The sequence below is a fragment of the Herpailurus yagouaroundi genome, unplaced genomic scaffold, assembly GCF_014898765.1.
Source record: "Herpailurus yagouaroundi ecotype Mexico unplaced genomic scaffold, PumYag 100, whole genome shotgun sequence".
In the NCBI taxonomy this organism is placed as follows: Eukaryota; Metazoa; Chordata; class Mammalia; order Carnivora; family Felidae; genus Herpailurus; species Herpailurus yagouaroundi.
Genome location: NW_024412391.1, coordinates 30,285,280 through 30,304,845, shown reverse-complemented (window position 1 = coordinate 30,304,845; position 19,566 = coordinate 30,285,280). Strand labels below are relative to the sequence as shown.

General features: G+C 36.4%; 1 long non-coding RNA gene across 2 annotated transcripts in view; it reads left to right on the top strand.

Moving 5' to 3' along the window:
* The window catches only part of LOC121028456 (uncharacterized), a 30,638-nt gene extending 27,474 nt beyond the window's left edge, over positions 1–3,164 (top strand). For both annotated transcript variants that reach the window (XR_005789234.1, XR_005789235.1), the window contains 2 exons: positions 814–984; positions 2,979–3,164. This is a non-coding gene — a long non-coding RNA (uncharacterized LOC121028456). The remainder of the gene's footprint in view (positions 1–813; positions 985–2,978) is intronic.
* The last annotated feature ends 16,402 nt before the right edge of the window (positions 3,165–19,566 follow it).

Below are 19,566 nucleotides of genomic sequence, written 5' to 3'. Positions count from 1 at the left end.
AATCATCACCTGTTAGAGATCTGGTCCCTGCAGGATTTGGAAGCCTGTTCCAGAAGTGGGAAACCCTGAAACAGAATGAGACGGCTGTATTAGACACCAAAGGGAAGTGGGCAAGCCCCATAGAAAAACCGTACCTGGTCCACAGTTTTGAGTAGGACCAGATTGCAAAACACCTTCCCAATTCTGGTATGGTTTTCATTTTCTGAGGTTGTAATTACCTGGTGAAATCGGGTCTAAATATTGGAGACCCAGCAAGAATGAAAAAAATATTTTATAATATCAGGGATTTTTGTTTAGACATTTTTGGTAAACACCTCATCAAATAGGACACAAACAGGACATTTCACATTTCACATTGCTTTTATCTGTCAGTAATGACTGGCATTTCCACCTCCATTAAAATTATCAAAAAGCCATAATATCTTCAATGTAATAACTGGTTCTTTTGAGTTGACAAAACTTACCACATACCCTTTAAGTCTTAGTTTTAAGTCTGTGGTGAGTTTTTAATTCAAACTAAACTTAAAGTTTTAAAGCCATTTTAAAAACCCAACTGTGGAATCTAACACTCAGTGTTCAGTGGTGAAGAACTTCATAGTTTGATTTTGTGCTATATGGACACATACGTATCTCTTTTTATTGGTGTTAAATGTATAGGCCATCAATGTCCTCCACTGACTATTTTCAACATGTTACTGAATTGTTTCAAAGAAGAGACTAATCAGCTTTTGATCCATATTTTATGATTTTTATAGAATTTTTAGCTTAATTAAGTTGTAATTGAATTTTATTTACTTACGTTCTGTTTTGCAGGATTAAATAATCCTAGTTGCCACAGTTTCTCATTATTGCATCCATGAGTCCTGCTTTACCTTCAAACACAGTTTGGCCTTCATTGGCCCTCTTAATTACATATTTGAAGACAGGCAACACTGAAGTTGGGACTCACTTAGCTAATGAGATTGGACCAAATCATGGCCCAGGGTAAATTGGTTTGCTAATTTCTTAGAATTACTAGTGCTAGTCTGGAAACTTTAAGAGTGATGTAAAAGAGGCAAAATTAAGGTAGTTTGCCTTTAGTTCCACTTGAGTTTGGGAACCTGGCATTGAAGAGGCCAACCAGAATCCAAATGAATATTAATTTAACAATTAATGAGCAGAATACAGAATGCGGTAGGGAGGGGGGGCATCTTCAGAAAGGCTATCAGTGCATTTTTGTACTTTCCACCATTCTCCAAACTTTAATTTGTGAAGACATGTTTCATCACATTTTCAAATTAGCCTAGATTCTATAAATTTTTCTTTTTCATTAATTTTGCCTGCAAGGTATATACAGCTGCCAAATATTTCATGTAATAATTTTATATCACCAATTCACATATAATAAAAGAAAAATAGCATTCTTCTCATCCAAGAACTTGCACACACATACACACACACACACATATATCTAGTCATTTAGCAAAAAAATGTTTTGCAAGGACTATTAGCCATGTATCATGTTGAAATTATTAAAATATAATAAAATAATGTTCTATTATTAATATTTATACTAATAATAAAAGGCTAACACTATATGTATGAAAAACAAAGTCATATTACCATCGTCAAATATGCAGGTGATTTTACCAATAAAAGCAGTATAAATATTAGTAGCATAATGCAAGAAACATCATTACCATTCATTAAATCAACAAATATTTATATTTTTCCTAGATGTTCTGTTAGGATATGGGAACATACTGATAAATAAAACTGTTCCTGCAATTGAAAATCTCACCTTCCAGCAGAGAAAGAGACATAAACAGATGATTTTTAAAACAATGTGCTATAATGGCTCTCAAAGAGTGGTCTGCAGACCAGCATCAGTAGCATCCCCTAGGAACTTAGACTTGCAAATTCTGTTTGCACTGCAGACCTACTGAATCAGAATCTCTCCATAGGATATTGATAAAGTTTGAGAACCACCTTGCTACATTTTTACGTAATCCATAGTGAGTAAAATATATGAATACAGATGCTGTTGCTTAGGGGACCTTTAAAAGTGTGACACAGAGAGTATCAAGTCTCTCAAATAATGATGATCTATTTTCAGCTCTTTCCTCTGGCGGAATGAGACTTTTTCTGATAATGGGAATGTAAGAGATACCTTAAAGTAGGGTACAGAGATGCCCAATCAGAAGATACCCTTCCAAGATGGGTAGGTGATTGGAACCAGAAAGCATATATCTTGCTGTGCTCCCTTGACCTAGTTACTTACCTGGGTTTATAAAAATGAACTTGGGAACTTTCAGCAGTGCATAAATGGACTGAATCTAAATACCTCCTGAGGCACAAAATGCCAATAAGAACTGTTCTGTCTCACAACAAGACAGACAGAGACCACAGGTGGTGATGGTGAAGATACCCCAGAGAGAAGGCCCAACACTTCAGTGTCAAGTCAGACTAATGCCAATAGTCCTCAGAGGCCACAAATGGACCTTGACAGGAACAGACACATATTCTGAACCTGGCTTTGCTTACCTGGTGGTAGATGCAAGTCCTCAGGGTAATACAGAAAGAACCCAACAGAAAATACTGCACCATTTTGGGCCGAGTCACATTTCTTCAGACCAAGAAGCACACTTTACAGTCCATAAATGTCCAATAATGGACAAAGAAATGTCATCCTTCAAGTGATGGTTTGATAGAAAATTAGAAAGGGTAACTGAAATATTTGTTTTCTGAAATGGGGGGCAGGTAAAGACCTAAAGGGAAGGCTTACACAACTTCACAAGTGTGTGCTCACACTCAGTAGGAGAGAAGGTTAAGAGAGGATCTCCATTAGATTCCTCAGCTTTCTAAAGGATATGAGGAAGAGGAGGTGGGGAGGACACTAGCAGGACTATATAATCCTTCCCACAGGAGGAGGGTATTGGGATGATGATACTTTTCTCATTCTCCCCCCAAAGTACTCCAACTTTCCTTTTTCCTACCAGATGCAGTAGTAAACCAGGGCTGTCGCTGTGGGCACTGGAAAGAGCGATGATCCCTCAGTAAGAAACTGGAACTATACCTTTGAAAATTTATGTCAGGAGGCGCCTGGGTGGCTCAGTCGGTTGGGCGTCCAACTTCGGCTCAGGTCATGATCTCGTGGCCTGTGAGTTCGAGCCCCTCGTCAGGCTCTGTGCTGACGGCTCAGAGCCTGGAGCCTGCTTCGGATTCTGTGTCTCCCTCTCTCTCCTACCCTCCCCCGTTCATGCTCTGTCTCTGTCTCAAAAATAAATAAACATTTAAAAAATTTTTTAAAAACAAAATTTATGTCAGAATTTCTGGGCCTGATGAGGTGAACTTTGCATTTATCCCATCGGGCAAAACTGGGTTGAGAGTCAACTGGGTTGACTAGTGGTCAAGATAGCCCATTAGTTCTGTCCTTACTCTATATGAAAAGAAGTAGGCTGAGCAGGAGGCACTTGTTGGACTAAGATGGCCAGTATTGCTTCTGCAATCTGGACTGGCATCATGGCTGAACTTAACATCCTTCCCAAAGGTGAAAAAATTTAGATTTGAATTTAGTACAGAAGGAAAAATAGTCACTAAGAGAATGAACAAATGGATTATTCAATGAGGAAAATCCAATATTATATTGCTTCCTCAAAAGGCTCATAGCAAGAGATGATATCCTCTCCTAATTTAATTATGCCAAATATCTGAAAGGATGAAGCCACTTCTGCTTTCAGAATCTTGTAAGAGTGAATAGAAGTCTGCAAACCTGAGTGGCATCTCAGGCAGATGGGAGACATTTTGGTCATACAATATATAATGATCGGGGCGCCTGGGTGGCGCAGTCGGTTAAGCGTCCGACTTCAGCCAGGTCACGATCTCGCGGTCCGGGAGTTCGAGCCCCGCGTCAGGCTCTGGGCTGATGGCTCGGAGCCTGGAGCCTGTTTCCAATTCTGTGTCTCCCTCTCTCTGCCCCTCCCCTGTTCATGCTCTGTCTCTCTCTGTCCCAAAAATAAAATTAAAAAAAAAAAAAAACGTTGAAAAAAAAACCAATATATAATGATGGACTGGACTAATTGTTAATGACTGAGTAGTAGTCCAGTATTGTGCTAATATCTCTTGACCAGTTTTTTCAGTTTATATCTACTACCGTCCTGTGAAATGTTGTAACACTGGTACTGTTGGTAGGATTGTAGTCCTGATATTGATGGTCAAGGGTGTTGGGAAACTAGTTAAAGCCTCCTCAGCATGTAATACTTGTGGAAAATGACTGGCCTGAGAGAGAACTGCATTTAGCTAACCATCAGCAAATTCCTACCCTAAATTGTTCTACACAAATTCATCACAAGATACAAATAGTGGTAAATCTAAGGACAAAAATATGAAAATGTATGTAATGGCTTTATAGGATGGATTAACTTTTTCTTAAAATCTATCCTTACCCCCACATCATCTCCTCCAAATGTTAGGCATATTTATAATGATACTATTGCTGTGTCTGCTATATTAAATGTAGATGCCCAGACAAAAATAATTGTTTTGTTTTAAGACAGCCGTGGCCAAATGCTGGTTGTGACCTGTGTGGTAAAGAATTTGGCATGGCCTGAAGGTCGGGCCTTTGCCTTCAGTTCCTAGGAAGTAATCTATGTCATAAGTGATAGAAGTGTCCTTGTTTAGTGTGGGGACTGGCCACACTGGATCTTAATGTGTGGTCTAGGGCACAAACAACATCCTAGGGTGCAGGCTGGCCATGCCAGAAAGGCCAGCAACGTAACTGAGAGTAGGGGCTTTGGATCACACAGTATCAATTAGCCTCGAGACCGAAGTCTAGCACATGGGAAATCAATCAAACAATCTATGAATCATACCTACAAAATGAAGTCCCAATAAAGATTTTGAACACCAAAGCTTGTCTAAGCTTTCCTGGTTGACAATGCTTCATGTATATTGTCACACATCAGTGCTGGGACAGTAACATATCTTGATTCCATGGGGAGAGGACAGTGAGGGCTTCATATCTGGAAACTTACTGGACTCTGCTCTATGTGTCTCTTCCTTTGATTTTAATACTTTCAATCCATAGTATTTTTCTACGATAAACTGTAACTAAGAGTGTAATAGTTTTTGGTGAGTTCCATTAGTACTTCTAGTGAATTATCAAAACTGAGGGGTGCCTGGGTGGCTCTGTCAGTTAAGTGTCCAACTTGGGCTCAGGTCATGATCTTGTTGTTCTTGAGTTCAAGCCCCATATGGGGCTCTGCACTGACTGTGCAGAGCTTGCTTGGGATTCTCTCTCTCTCTCCTTCCCTCTTTCTTTCTTTCTTTCTTTCTTTCTTTCTTCTTTCTTTCTTTCTTTCTTTTCTTTCTTTCTCTCTCTCTGTCCCTCCCCCACTTGCACTCTCTCTCTTTCTCAAAAATAAATAAACTTTGAAAAAAACTGAGAGTGACTTTGGGAACACACTGATCATATATTTGGTGTTAGAAATGAAGGTAGCCTTGGAAACAGTGCCCTCTAATTGTACAGTTGGCTTTACCTCCTCAGAATTTTTTATTTTTTGTGATTATTTATGATAAATGTATGAAATTTTCATGGTACATTGTGAGATCGGTGACTTTAAAATCCTAAGTAAAAGATCGCATTGAGGCATTTATATAGGGGTATTTGGCCTGTATAGAACTTACCAAAAAAACCAAACCAAACAAACAAAAAAACCCACCAGCATAAAGATTCATGGCGTAGCCTGGAGTCAACAAGGCTAGGAAGCAGTCGCTCTTCTAGAATTTTGTCTGAGCATACTCTGTACCGGTAGAGCAAAGAAAAAAGAGCTGGAAACCCAGAGGATATACAATTATGCTTGAGGGACTTCATTGGGAGCTTTCCAGGGTTATAATGACATTTATGACATTTATGTGTGCATGCATGTTTGTCCGTTCAAATGGCAATTCTATGCCAGAAGATAAGTTATATGTGGAGTCTTAGGATCTGGTTTTGATGAGTAGCTACAATATATATAACATCAGTGAGCGCAATTCTTGGCAAGACTTGGACAAGTCCCTTAAGTCTGCTTTGATTTAGTTAATTGGGATAGTATCTACTCTGCCTGCCAACTTCAGCAATGTTGTTGTGAGGCTCAGAAAACACAATGTCAAAGCAATTTATAAACTGAAAAGTCCCATGTAAGTAAGATCTTAATATTCTGTGCCTTTGACAGTGCATTTCTCATTTGCTTTCCCCAGGAAAAAAGCTCTTGGAACCCTAAACTACCTCGCCTACATGCATTTGAAGAAACTTTTATAGTTTTATCTCATTTGTTTACACTCCTCAGTGGGATTTGATTTGAAGGAAAAATTCTGCTGCTTTAAATATTTTTTAACATTCTTTAAAACATTCTGGACTGAAATGTGGCATATGATTAATCCTTATGTAATTTTCTTCTTAACCTAAATCCTTTTCTTTCAGCACATGTCTTCAATGAATTGTGGCTTTTTTTTTTCTGCAAGAGGCTTCATTTAATAAATTTTCTACTATGTTTATAACCAGATACAGTATTAAATGGCCTCATTCATTTATTAAAATGCATTTATTCATTACATGTTTATTAGGTCCTGTCCATATACGATACACAATCTATGAGGCCTCTAGAGAAACAAAAGAATTGGTCCTTGCTTTAAAGGAGCTTAGAATCTAATGAAAACTATTCAGAAAAATACACGAAGATATTTTCGTTAATAAGTATAAACAAAGTGCAGTGGGGGCTTGGGAGGAGTAATCAAACCTGCCCCCAGGTTAGCAAGGAGGGAGTGCAATCTAGGCAAAGGATACACCATACTCATGGCAAATTCTGGGAACTGCAGGACAGTAATGTTGAAGAGTGAAATCTGGGTGTGGAGGTAGGAAGAAAGGACAAGGTGTAGAAAAAGGCAAACTGAGACCAGAGGTGGAAGCAGCAGACACAATGGCCTTTTGGGATGAGCAGAAGATTTTAGATTTCATTCTGCATCTATGCAGAGCTATAGGAAAATTTTGAACATGATAGCAATTCCTTCCCAACCTATTTGGGTTTTAATATGTATCATATAAATCAATATCTTGTGTGTGAGATCATATTTGTTTTCAGTCACAAAAGTATGTGTCAGATGAACGAATGGATGGAAGGATGGATGCATGTTGTTCCCCAGATCTCAAACCTTTCCATTACTACAGCACACATATTACTTTGTGCAATTCCATTCACCTTAGCATTAAAATACTTAGAAATAAATTTAATCAAGGAGATGAAAGATCTGGGTGCTAAGAACCATAAGATGTTGATAAAAGAAATTGAAGACACAAATGGAAAGATGTCCTGTGTTCGTGGATCAGAAGAATTAATATTGTGAAAATGTCCAAAACATAAGAAATAACAAGTGTCGGTAAGGATGTGGAGAAAAAGGAACGTTTGTGCACTGTTGGTGGGAGTGTAACTCAGAGCAACCTTTATGGTAGACAAAATGGAACTACCATATGACCCAGCAATTATACTTTTGGATATTTACCCAAAGGAAATGACACACTAACTTGAAAAGATACATGCACTGCCTTGTTCAATGCAGCATTATTTACAATAGCCAGGATAAGGAAACATCCTAAGCGTCAATCAAGGGATAATCAGAGATACAGAGCACAGATTGGTGGTTACCAGGGTGGGAAAATGGGTAAAAGAGGTCAAAAGGTACAAACCACCAGAGATAAAATAAATAAGTCACAGGGATGTAATACACAGCACAGCAACTATAGTTAATAATATCCTATTATATATTTGAAAGTTTCTAAGAGAGTAAATTTTAAATGTTCTCGTCACAAATAATAAATTGTAATTATGTGAGATGATGGAAATTTTAAATAACCTTATTTTGATTATCATTTTGCAATATCCAAGTGTACCAAATCAACTCTTTGAACACCTTAAACTTACATAATGTTATATGCCAATCATACATCAGTAAAGCCCGGAAAAGTAATTTATCTTTAAAAATTCACCTAAATTTGACAACCTAAAGCATAGGACGATTAGCAATTACATTTCAGTTTTTTTACCAGATGATAAAATTAAGGTTTCAGGAAAATGTGTCCTATTTCTTTTATGCCTTAAGATGCCGTTATCCTCCAAAATGCAAACACACACCCACACACACACACACACATACACACACACTGACTTCTGCCCAGAGGTTACTTGCTGTTCAATTTGCAAGGCACAGACCTGCTCCTGGGCTATATACTGGGGTACAGGTCTCTGCCCAGGTGGCTTTGCCCTCCCGTTACTGGGACCATAGTCAGGCTTTCTCATCTATCCAGTAACTTTCTTTTTATAATTGCATCATCACTTCTTTTCTTTGTGTTCAAGGCTCTGGCCGCTGATCACCATCTGTAAGGAAAAAGTCTCATTTTTCCATTATTATACACACAGCCCAGTCCCTTTATTCTTTTTTTTTTTCAACATGTACTCTCACTCCCCTTCACCCTTTTTCTTACTCTTATTGTCTCTTCTTTTATCACAGTTCCTTTTTGCCTGACAGTGTCTCATAAAATTCACTGGGTTTAAATCTTTTGATGATTCTTCTTCAAGTGCTTCCTCTGCCCAAATTATATGACATTTTTGTTTTAGATTTGTTTTACATTTTCACTGGATTCAAAATTCTGTGATTTTTTCACATTGCTATCCTGGTACTCTGTGTTTTTCCTGCCCATTTTAATTAATTGCCTGATTATTGAACAAATATTCTTCAATTAAACCTTTCTAAATCCACCTGGCATGTGCCTTCAGTGGAATAAAAGTGAACATTGGTAGAGACTAGATCACTAGAAACTGCTTACTAACGATGGCAATAAATGACAAGGTGGGAGACATAGTTCACATTTGAATTTTATGTTTTCTTGGGTTTCCTAAATTCTATTTTTCATTTGCCCAACATAAATAAAGAGTTCTCTGCTATTATCAATGTTTGCCTTGATGGTCTTCTCTGAGATGCTAGGTTGGTTGGTTGCCCACCCTTTATTAGTTTTTAAAACCTGGATAATAAATCCATAGAACTGAATTTATTTTTTAATGTGACCTAAGACAAATTACTTAACTTCCCTGAGCCTTAGTTTTCTCATTTGGAAATGGCAAGTAAGATCTAGTTCACAGATATTTGGGAAAGACTAAATCAAAGGTATTGTAAAAGCACCAAGCTTATTGCTTGGAATATCTTAAGTGTTCAATAATTGTTAGTTTCTTTCTGTCTTCTCTTTCAATAAGATTTTTTTTTAACGTATAACATTTAGATTCTAAGAATGTGCCTATATCACTATCTTCAAATTACTTTCATAGGTAGCTTTATGATTATGTTAATAATATTTATCTTTTAAAATGACTAGAATCAAGAAAAACACAGGATTTTAAAATTAATTTTGAGTCTATCAGGTTTTTTTTTTAACACGTAGCTATCAAAGGCCCAGATGTGTACCATATGAGTTGATGAAAATGTACATAGGAAGTTGTGATAAAAGCTTTTCTCTTTAGTCTATCATATCTTAAATTCAAGGTTACTCTTATACAGCTGGTATATATTAAATATAATATTTTGAGTTAAATCAAGAATGGATGGTCTAAAAAGTATGGAAAAGTTGAACTGAGGATTGGGAGCATTTATTCCTGGGACACGGTAAAATTGGGATGGAATCTGTATTTCTAGAGCATCTCTTCAATATGGACAAGACATCACAATTAGAGGGAAAAAAATGAATTCTATTTTGCCAAAAATGTAGACTTTTGTTCATCTACAGTCTCTTTTAAAACAAACAAATGAATAAAAATTCGTCATATGCTCGTAACATAGCCCATACTGGTAACAGTGCCTTTGGAAAGTGCACTTCTTCAAAAATTCTTGAGAGGATAGAAGTTAAAAGAGACCTCAAATGAGAAAGAAATAGAAATTAATAAGATCAAGGGAAGGTATTGTGGCAAACACTCTTCGTTTCCAATATATCAGCCATTCCCTCTAATCTCTTTTCTAACAGAACCCTAATTTGTCTCACTTGGCAATGGACTCAGCCCCAAGTGATGAAATGTGATTGTTTCAGGGAAGCCAGTCATTAAAATTTTGCCTCTTTCCCAGCTGTTCTTGAGCTAGTGGTGGCATAGTTCAGAGCAGTGAGACATGAGGGGAAGTCTGCTGGGGAGCCTTCGGCAAAGCTTTTTTTTTTTCTCATAAAAAGGCACAGGAGAGAACATTCTGAAACTGTCCCACCCCACCCCCACCCCCTTTTCTTGCTTTGAACATAAGACCTGGCGTTTTTGCAGAAAATCTTGCAAGCATCAGGTCGCAAATACAAAGAGAAGAATTAACACACCAAGGGTGATAGAACAAAAAATAAAAATAATCTGGGTCACAGATAGCATGTTTAAGCTCCTGGACCAACCCTGAAAGCATGCATCTGCAGATTTCTTGAGGCACAATAAATGTTCTTACGTTTTAAACCACTGTTGTTCGAATATGCTATTGCCTAAAAGCAAAAGAATTCCTGACTGACACAAGAGTTCTCTTTTTGCTTTGGGGTTTGTTATTACAATTATTGCTCCTGGCAGTTTTTTGTTTTGATTTTTATAACGTAACATAAGCACAACTGTTTGAAAAATGAAAAATTCAGACGGTCCTAACATCCCCAAATTGGAAGCAACCCAAAAAGTCATAGGTAAGTGAATGAGTCAGAAACAGTAGTATACCTGTTCAGTAGAATACCATTCAGCAACAGAAAAGAATGAACTATTGATACATACAACATGGATGCACTTAAAATCATTATGCTAGCAAAAAAAAGCCAGGCATAAAAGACATATGTATGTGAGTCAATTCATACGAAGTCCTAGAACAAGACAATCTAACCTGTAATTTGCTTAGACATTATGAAATAAGCATAACTGTGTTAAATAAAAAAAGGAGAGGATTTTTTTTCTTAAATACTATCCAGGGACATAAATAGACCTTTGCAGTATGTGCCAGGACAACCCATTATCTCTTCTTGTAAGTCTGGGCTTTCTATGTCAGGCGTACATATTTTTTCAACTTTTAAATTTAAAAGAATTATATGACTACAGGAATATTAAAAAAATACTACAGATATGCCTCAGTCGGTTAAATGTCAGACTCTTGGTTTTATCTCCGGTCATGATCTCATGGTTCGTGGTGAGTTCGAGCCCCACGTTGGGCTCTGCGCTGACAGTGCGGAGCTTGCTTGGGCTTCTCTTTCTCCCTCTCTTTCCTTCTTCTGCCCCTCCTCTGCTCGCTCTCTCTCTCTCTCTCTTTCTCTCTCTCTCTCTCAAAATAAATAAATAAACTTAAAAAAAAATGCCACAGAGAGGTTCTATGTACTCTTCATCCAGTTCCCCACAATGGTTACATATTACAAACCATAGTTTAACATTAAAAGAAGGAAACGGACATTGGCTTGTGTACAACGTGTCTGTACAGTTCCATGACATTTTATCATGTATATGTTTGTGTATCCAGCACAACAATCAAGATCCAGAACTATTCCATCACAACAATGATCTCTCAGTCTACTCCCTTGGTCACACCAACTCCTCTCACCCCAGGGTCCTAATCCTAGGAACCGCTATTCTGTTCCTTATCTCCACAATTTGGTTATTTTGGGAATGTTATATACATGGAGTCATATACTGTGTGACCTTTGAGTTTGACGTTTTGCACTCAGCTTAATGCCCCTGATCCAACCAAAGTATTTTGTGTATCAATTATTCATTCCTTTTTATCAGTGTATCCATGGTGTGGATGCAAAACAGTTTGTTGAACCACTCAGCTGTTGATGGATATTTTGGTTGTTTCAAGTTTTAGAATATTACAAATAAAACTTCTATGAAAGTTCTTGGATAGGTATTTGGTGGAACTAAATTTTCATTTCTCTGGGATAAATGCCCAGTATTGCAATTGCTGGGTTATATTAGTGTATGTTTCTTTTTTTTTTTTTTTTTTTTTTTTTTTTTTTTTTAAGAAACTGCCACATTCTTTTCCAAAGTGGCTATACCATTTTACATTCCCATCAGCAATGTATGAGAGAGCGTTTCTCCACATCCTTGCCAGGATTTGACATTACCACTATTTTTTTTTTTAATTTTATCGGTTCTAATAGGTGTGTAGTAACTAGGGATGTTAAACATCTTTTCATGTGCTTATTTACCATTTGTGTATCCTCTTTGATTCGTGTCTCATGTCTTTTGCCAATTTTCTAATTGAATTGTTTTCTTTCTTTTTTTTTTTTTTTTAATTCTTAAGTTTTGAGAGTATATGCTCCAGACACAGATCTTTTTTTCACATATGTGGCTTGCCAAGATTTCCTCCTAGTCCATAGCTTGAATTTTTCATGCTTTTTTAACAGGGTATTTCACAGAGAAAAAGTTTTTTTAAAGTTTTGATGAAGTCCAATTTACAAATTTATTTTTGTTTTACATAATAAGCTATCAGTTTAGTTTATATTACTTTAGTAATATATTACTTTATAAAGCAATATAAACTAAACTTGTTTCAAGTAATAACTCTCTTCCCTTTTCTGGGTACTTTTCGAATGTTTACTTTGTAAATAAATAAAACAATTTAAACCTAGACTAAAAAGGACTAATCTAATAAGTAACCAGGTTACTTTATATAAATATTACCAAAATTAACTGTGTTATCATTTAAGCATTAATAAACTCAACACCTGTAAGTTTATTATCTTTTTGAAAATCAGAAAACTACCAAAACCAGAATCAGTAATTAAAAACTGAAAATAGATTTGTTTTGTCATAGAAAATGTCATAATACACAAAAGAAAAAAATATATTAGTAATATAGTTTCCTTGTGTGATTTGAAAAATTTCCGCATCAAATCAATTGATGAATACTTTTTTCAGTAATTTTTTATAGTGATCATATGGTAATCTCACATCTCTCTAATTAAGGTGAACCATTTTTCACAGTCAAATTATTTTTGTTTATATCATCATTACCCAAAAAACAATATTCAAGAATGAATATGGTCAATCATGTCTCTTCTCACATGCTTTTTTTTTTTTTTTCAGTTTGCATTTTAGAAATGTAGGTCCATAGTTGGCAAAGTAATAGTGACACCTATTCTGTTATACGAATGGTAAAGACAGGATTCACCTGAAACATTTTTAATTGAGCCTCCTCCACCAAATATCCACACAAAAGCATGCTTCTTGCAAGCCTCATAAACTTCATCTCCTGCTTAATGGCTAAGGTATGTGTGGAGAAACAAGTGTACCTAGTTGTCCTATATATTCACCTGAAGATGATCTGCTCTTGCCAGGGCCTGCCCTAGGAAAAGGCACGCACTGCTTTAGAAGGAGCAAGGTAATAAGGTAACACCTCCACAGCCCAGGATATTCTCAAGGAAGCTCTTCCTGAGGTTCTGCCGTAGAATAGAATCGGACCGGTAAGCCTGTTCCGGTAAGTGTGCTCAGCTCTGTTTTCTCTTCCAGCTGAGTTAGCTCTTGATATTACAGGCGTCTTTCTGAGGCATTGAATCCTTGGTGAACTTGATTATGGCAGAACTAAGGCTTGTCCTTAGAAAATCAGTGTAAAGGATGGTGCGGTGGAGGGGGAAGCAGAAAGGGCAATCTTCCAAGGTATGTCTGGCTTCAGTTTAAGTTACAAATTTCTAGAGGTGAACTGCTTAATACTCAGTCAAGAAAAGCACTGAGGACATTTACTCTGAAATGCAAGAATTTTTGGAAACAGCTTGGGTAGCCAGTCACCTCTGGACCCTATTTCCTGACTACTCTTAATGAAAAGACTCCAAGAAATACTACTTTCATAACAAAAATCCATACCCAAATTCTTCAGGACAAATCTTGGATTAGGTGTCCTCTAAGCCTACATCTAACCTAAAGATTATGATTCTATGATATTAAATATTGACAGACAAATTACATGGACCCAATAAATATTTGTTGGAATTGAACTGAGTTGGATTCAGGAAGTAAAAGGGTCTATGTTTTATGACCGCAGGTTATCTAATTTTCACAGTCAAACAGCTGTATGAACTTCCTTTCCTTTGAAAGTCTTACATTTGTTCACCACATTTCCCTGCTAAAATCTGCGAGGTAGAGCTCATCTTAATACCATATTTTAGAGGTCAAATTGCCTTCAGTGGTTCATTTTAGAGTGTCTTTTCTCCAATATTATTATGTCCCAACATAGAGTTTTCGTATCTCTTATCTAAAAATAAATTACCTGAACTTGATTGCATATAGGATCAGGGACTAACGAACATGGATTTTTGCTTAACATATATTCAATTTTTTTTCTAAAAAAAATACTTTATGATTTATGATCCTTAATGACCTAGTTATTTGAAAAAACCATGGAAGGTATCAATGAGTTTTCTTCAATTGGTTAAAATATCATACATTTCTTTCACCAGTTCAGACATCTTTGTCTTTGATCCTGATTCACAGAATTTAGTGAGGAGGTGGAAAAGAGGATTGTTATAGAAGATGAATCAACAACACTATGGACAAAGGATCATAGAAGTAATGAAAAGATTTTTTAACTTCAAAAAATAAGTCAGAAAACGTGAGAATCTTTGGATAGGGAAATGAAATCTTACTTTAGCAGAAATTTATCTGTCTAGTACATACAATATATTCTTATGAGAGGAACCATATTTATTTATGATCATGAACTCAATGATAATATTCTATATAAGTTTCCTGAAGTAAACTCTACAATGCACTTGGTGTTCACAGTTACTTAGAAATATAACCTGAAAAAACTAAATAATTAACATACTCACAATATATATTTTATGTTATGAAAATTATTTTATATATCTATTTTATTTTACCAACTTTAAATTCACAAGGCAATTAGATATTATAAAAATTGATTATACAAAAACTATTATCAGGATCCAAAAATGGTTTTCTATGGTTTTTCATGACTTAATTTTTTAATCAACTGAGCATAAAATCAATGTTTTGGGTTTTTATAATATGAAGACAGAAGGCATTATTATTAACAGATTAGGCAATCTGTTTGTTTTAGCATGTTTACTGTAATTTGAGAAAAACACACTTATTGACTTGCTAATTTTTGCTAAACTAATTTAGAACTTGCTTTGACCTTCTCTACTCAACTACTGTAACTGTGCTATAACCTAATTAGGAAAACCTCAAGAGACAATGGTTGTTTCTTATGATTAAATATAAAGTGAGAATCTAGTTTTACTTTATCAGTTCACAGTTTGTTTTATTCACTTCACTTATTTCACTTAAGACAAAATCATTTAAGCTTTCCTGTTATATATAATCAAGGAAGAAAAGGCCTTTTACCTATATGAGTTCTTGAATGGCCTATATAGGACGATGCTGCGTTACAATACAGTATGTTTGCAAGTGATTTGTCTAAACTTGGAATCGGCTCTTCTCAGAAACAATGCTGTAAATGGTGTTCAGATACCCTGCTAGTTCATGAAATGCACATGTCATATGTGCCTATGTTGTTTATTTGTATTAAAAAAATGTGGAACACCACTTTTCTAGGTAAATTTTAAAAAGTAAAGTTGAAATGTAATTTTGTATTTAAGTTATGCTTGAGATAAATCCAGTTTTATTAGAGGATGTCGATTGGTGGGGGAGGTGGTACTAAATTTGCGGCAATTCTAAAAAGCACTCTAGGGCACTGTCTTTTCAAATACAAAATTTAAAATAGTTGTTTAATAAATTATTTAATTTTATCCAATTACAATAAGCCTTTATTGCAGAGGATTTGAAAATACAAGAGGAAAGGGAAAAAAATATCACCTGAAATTAAGCTACTTAAATATAACCTTTTTTATCATGTTTTTACAGTTATCTATTGCTGTGTAACAAATTACACCCCCCCCGCCAAAAAAAGAAAAAAAAAAAATAACAGCCTTAAGTTAACAAACATATTTTAGTTCATAGTTTCTGAAGGTCAGAAACCCAGAATTGGTCTGCTGAGTGGTTGTTGCTCAGATTCTCTCATGATGTAGGAATCAAGCTGATGGCCAGGGTGCAGTCATCATAAGAAGACTCAATTGGGAAAAAGAGGATTTGTTTCCAAGTTCACTCACATGGTTGTTGGCAGTCCTCAGTTCTTCCCCGGCTGTTGCCCGGAGACAGCACTTCCTCACCATGTTGGCCTCTCCACAGAGCTGCTCAGAATATGGCAGCTTGCCTGAGCGAGTGATCTAAGAGGCAGATCCAAAACCCTAGACAGAAGTCACACAATCTTTTATAACCTAAGCTCAGAAGTGACATACCATCACCTCTGCCATATAGATGGAGCCTGGAACAATGTGGGAGGGGACTGCACAAGAATGCGCCTACCAGGAAGTAGAGATGATTATGAGCCAGTTTGGGGAATATCACAATGGTACATTTCTTCCTAGTCTTTTTTTTTTTTTTGATACATTTTTATATACTATTTTTCCACCGTGTAACAAAAGCAGTTTATATGTTATTAAAACATCCTATAATATTATTTTAGTGGTTAGGCTATATTATATATTGTTGACTATAATCACTTCCATATATGCACTATTGTAAATAATTCTATGATAAACAGCTTTTGCATGAAGCTTTTCCATCTGCATTTTAGATAATTTCTTTTGGATTGCAGTCTAGCTAAGGGACTAATTTAAAAAGCTGTAACACAAGTTGCCAAATTGCTTTCCAATTGAATCGTATCAATTTAACTCACAGAGGGGTATAAGAGTATTTCGCTGCTCCTTTATCTGGGGACCTGAAGGTTTTAAAAGCTAATAGGACTAATTTTTAATTTTTTTTTCCTATTTTCATGTTCATTTCCATGTTTCTTCATTTCTTACATTACTAGCTCTGCTCTTAAACATAGCAACAATGATTGTGTGCATGTGTGTGTGTTTTCTGGGAAGAATGGGAGACAGAAAAAGAGAGAGGCACAAAATTAGTGAGAAACATTTTTGTAAGTTAAATGAAAAAGAAGCAGAAGAGGGAGGAAAGACTTTAGAGAGGAGGTAATATGTAACTGAGAAAGTATGGCCTACTGCTATATTTACTGAACTCGGGGTGGTGTTAACAAGGGAGGGATAGCAGGGGACCAGCATGCCTTGATGGGACAGAAAAAGGTGATTGACATGGGGGAAAAATTGGAGAATGCAATATCCTATGACTGTCCCTAGGGGACCCCATGGGGCCAGGATAACTGCTTTCCTCAGTTGAGAGCCAGAAAGGATGCTGAGGGAAAAGAACAAAACAAAACAAACAAAGACATGCGAATCTCTCCCTAAACTGAGAACATTTTAAAATGTTCTCTTACTTTCTTTTCAGTTCTTGCCTATTATGAAAGTATTTTCCCGTGGCAAAATCAGGACAAATTAGAAGTAATCTTTTTATAAACGTGCATTCTGTACTTTTGAGATAATTCAGGGAACTGTCTCATACTTCCTCACAGTCCTTAAACCCACCATTGTCCTTGGTATAACTTTTTACCACAACTTTGTGCTTTTGCTCAAAGGTTATAAGTTTTCTGAGGCTGCTGTTTGGCAAATTTAAACATTTGGTTAAAAGATGAGGTGGGGAGGGTAAACCAAGAAACAGACTCTCAACTATAGAGAACAAACTGATGGTTACCAGAGGGGACATGGGTGCAGGCATGAGTTAAACATGTGATCAGGATTAAGGAGAGCCCTCGCGATGAGCACGAGGTGATGTATGGAAGTGTTGAATCACTATATTGTACACCTGAAACGAATATTACACTGTATGTTAACTAACTGGAATTTAAATAAAAACTTTAGGGGCGCCTGGGTGGCGCAGTCGGTTAAGCGTCCGACTTCAGCCAGGTCACGATCTTGCGGTCCGTGAGTTCGAGCCCCGCGTCAGGCTCTGGGCTGATGGCTCGGAGCCTGGAGCCTGTTTCCGATTCTGTGTCTCCCTCTCTCTCTGCCCCTCCCCCGTTCATGCTCTGTCTCTCTCTGTCCCAAAAATAAATAAACGTTGAAAAAAAAATTTAAAAAAAATAAATAAAAACTTTAAAAAATAAAAGATGTATTCTTAGATTTATTTTTTTAAAGCTATCATCACAAACACACAAAAACATAGGGCTGCATAACTTGTTAGTGTAGCCTCAAGACATATTTTCCCTGGTCTCACTGTATCCTGGATATACCTCTATCTTAGGCTGTATTGAAATTCATGTTTTATTGAAATAATCCACTTATATATCTTCTAGTTCTCACTAGAGGGTACGTTCTGGGCAGGGACCTAATCTTATACATTTTTAATTCTCAGAATACCTACCACAGTGCTTAGTATATAAATATTTGTTGATCCATTAAATAATGCAGTTGGGAATAGGAATGCCAGATTGAACATACTTTTATATCTATCTGCTAAGTTCTTTCATATGAAAAAATAATGAAAATCTTCAGTTACAACTATTTTAGCCAGATGATTGGGTACAAAACAGACTTACAGATCTGCTGAAAATGATACACAGCTAAAAATATATCTTTATTTATATATATAGATATTATATATATAGATATATAGATAGATATATTATATAAAATATATAATATATATATATATATATGTATATATAATGTTCTGAGAGCAAATATTTCACAGCTAAAATACATCTGTCTGGGGCATGGCATTCATTCATTCATTCCAAAGAAGGTGATTAAATACCTCGTATTTGTTAGCCATATTTGCCCTATTGGACTATAGAACTTGAGATTCAACTCCACTGGCCACAGGGAAGCTTGGTGTAATTCACACGTGTTTCAGACGTGTTCTAGGAAGCAGAGAGGAGGATGACGTAGAACAAAAAGAAACGAAAGTACGGAAGGTGATTAGAAAGTTATCCAGAATGACCAGGAGAGAAGTGATGAAATCTTGAAGTGAGGCAACACCACTGGGATAGATGGAAGAAGAGAATGGGTGAGGAAATAGTAACAGTGAACAAAACCTAATGCTGCTTGAACTGTGAGAAGACAGAGGAGGTAGCACATGTGACTTGGGTCTTTTGGCTTCAGCAACTGGTTGGATTGAGGGACTACTAACTGTTCACCAGGCGGCATGAGGAGTAGCTGCCCAAGGAGAGAAGAGGGCAAGTGGTACCTTTTCACAATTCATATGGTGATATCCACAGGCAATTGATTCAACACATCTGGAGCTTAGGAGATGAGTATCTGTGGGGAAGTTTGGAAGTTTTCATTGTGAGGGTGGTAATGTAGATGATGGCAGAGGGAGGAAAAAGTAGAAGGAAAAGGAGGAGAAAGAGACACAGAAGGAGAAGAGGGAGAAGGAGAAGGGGGAGAGGGAGATGGCGAACAACTGAACTTTTATATGATTTGTTACAATTAACCACTTCAATACATCTTTTGGGTAAACGACTATGGTTACTACAGCCCTATGGTTATGAAACCAAAATAAAAATCTACACCGATGTAGGATCCTGATATAGTTCGTTTTTGCTCATAGCTTAAAAAAAAAAAATCAATGTTGTATTTTTCTCACAGCCTCATGT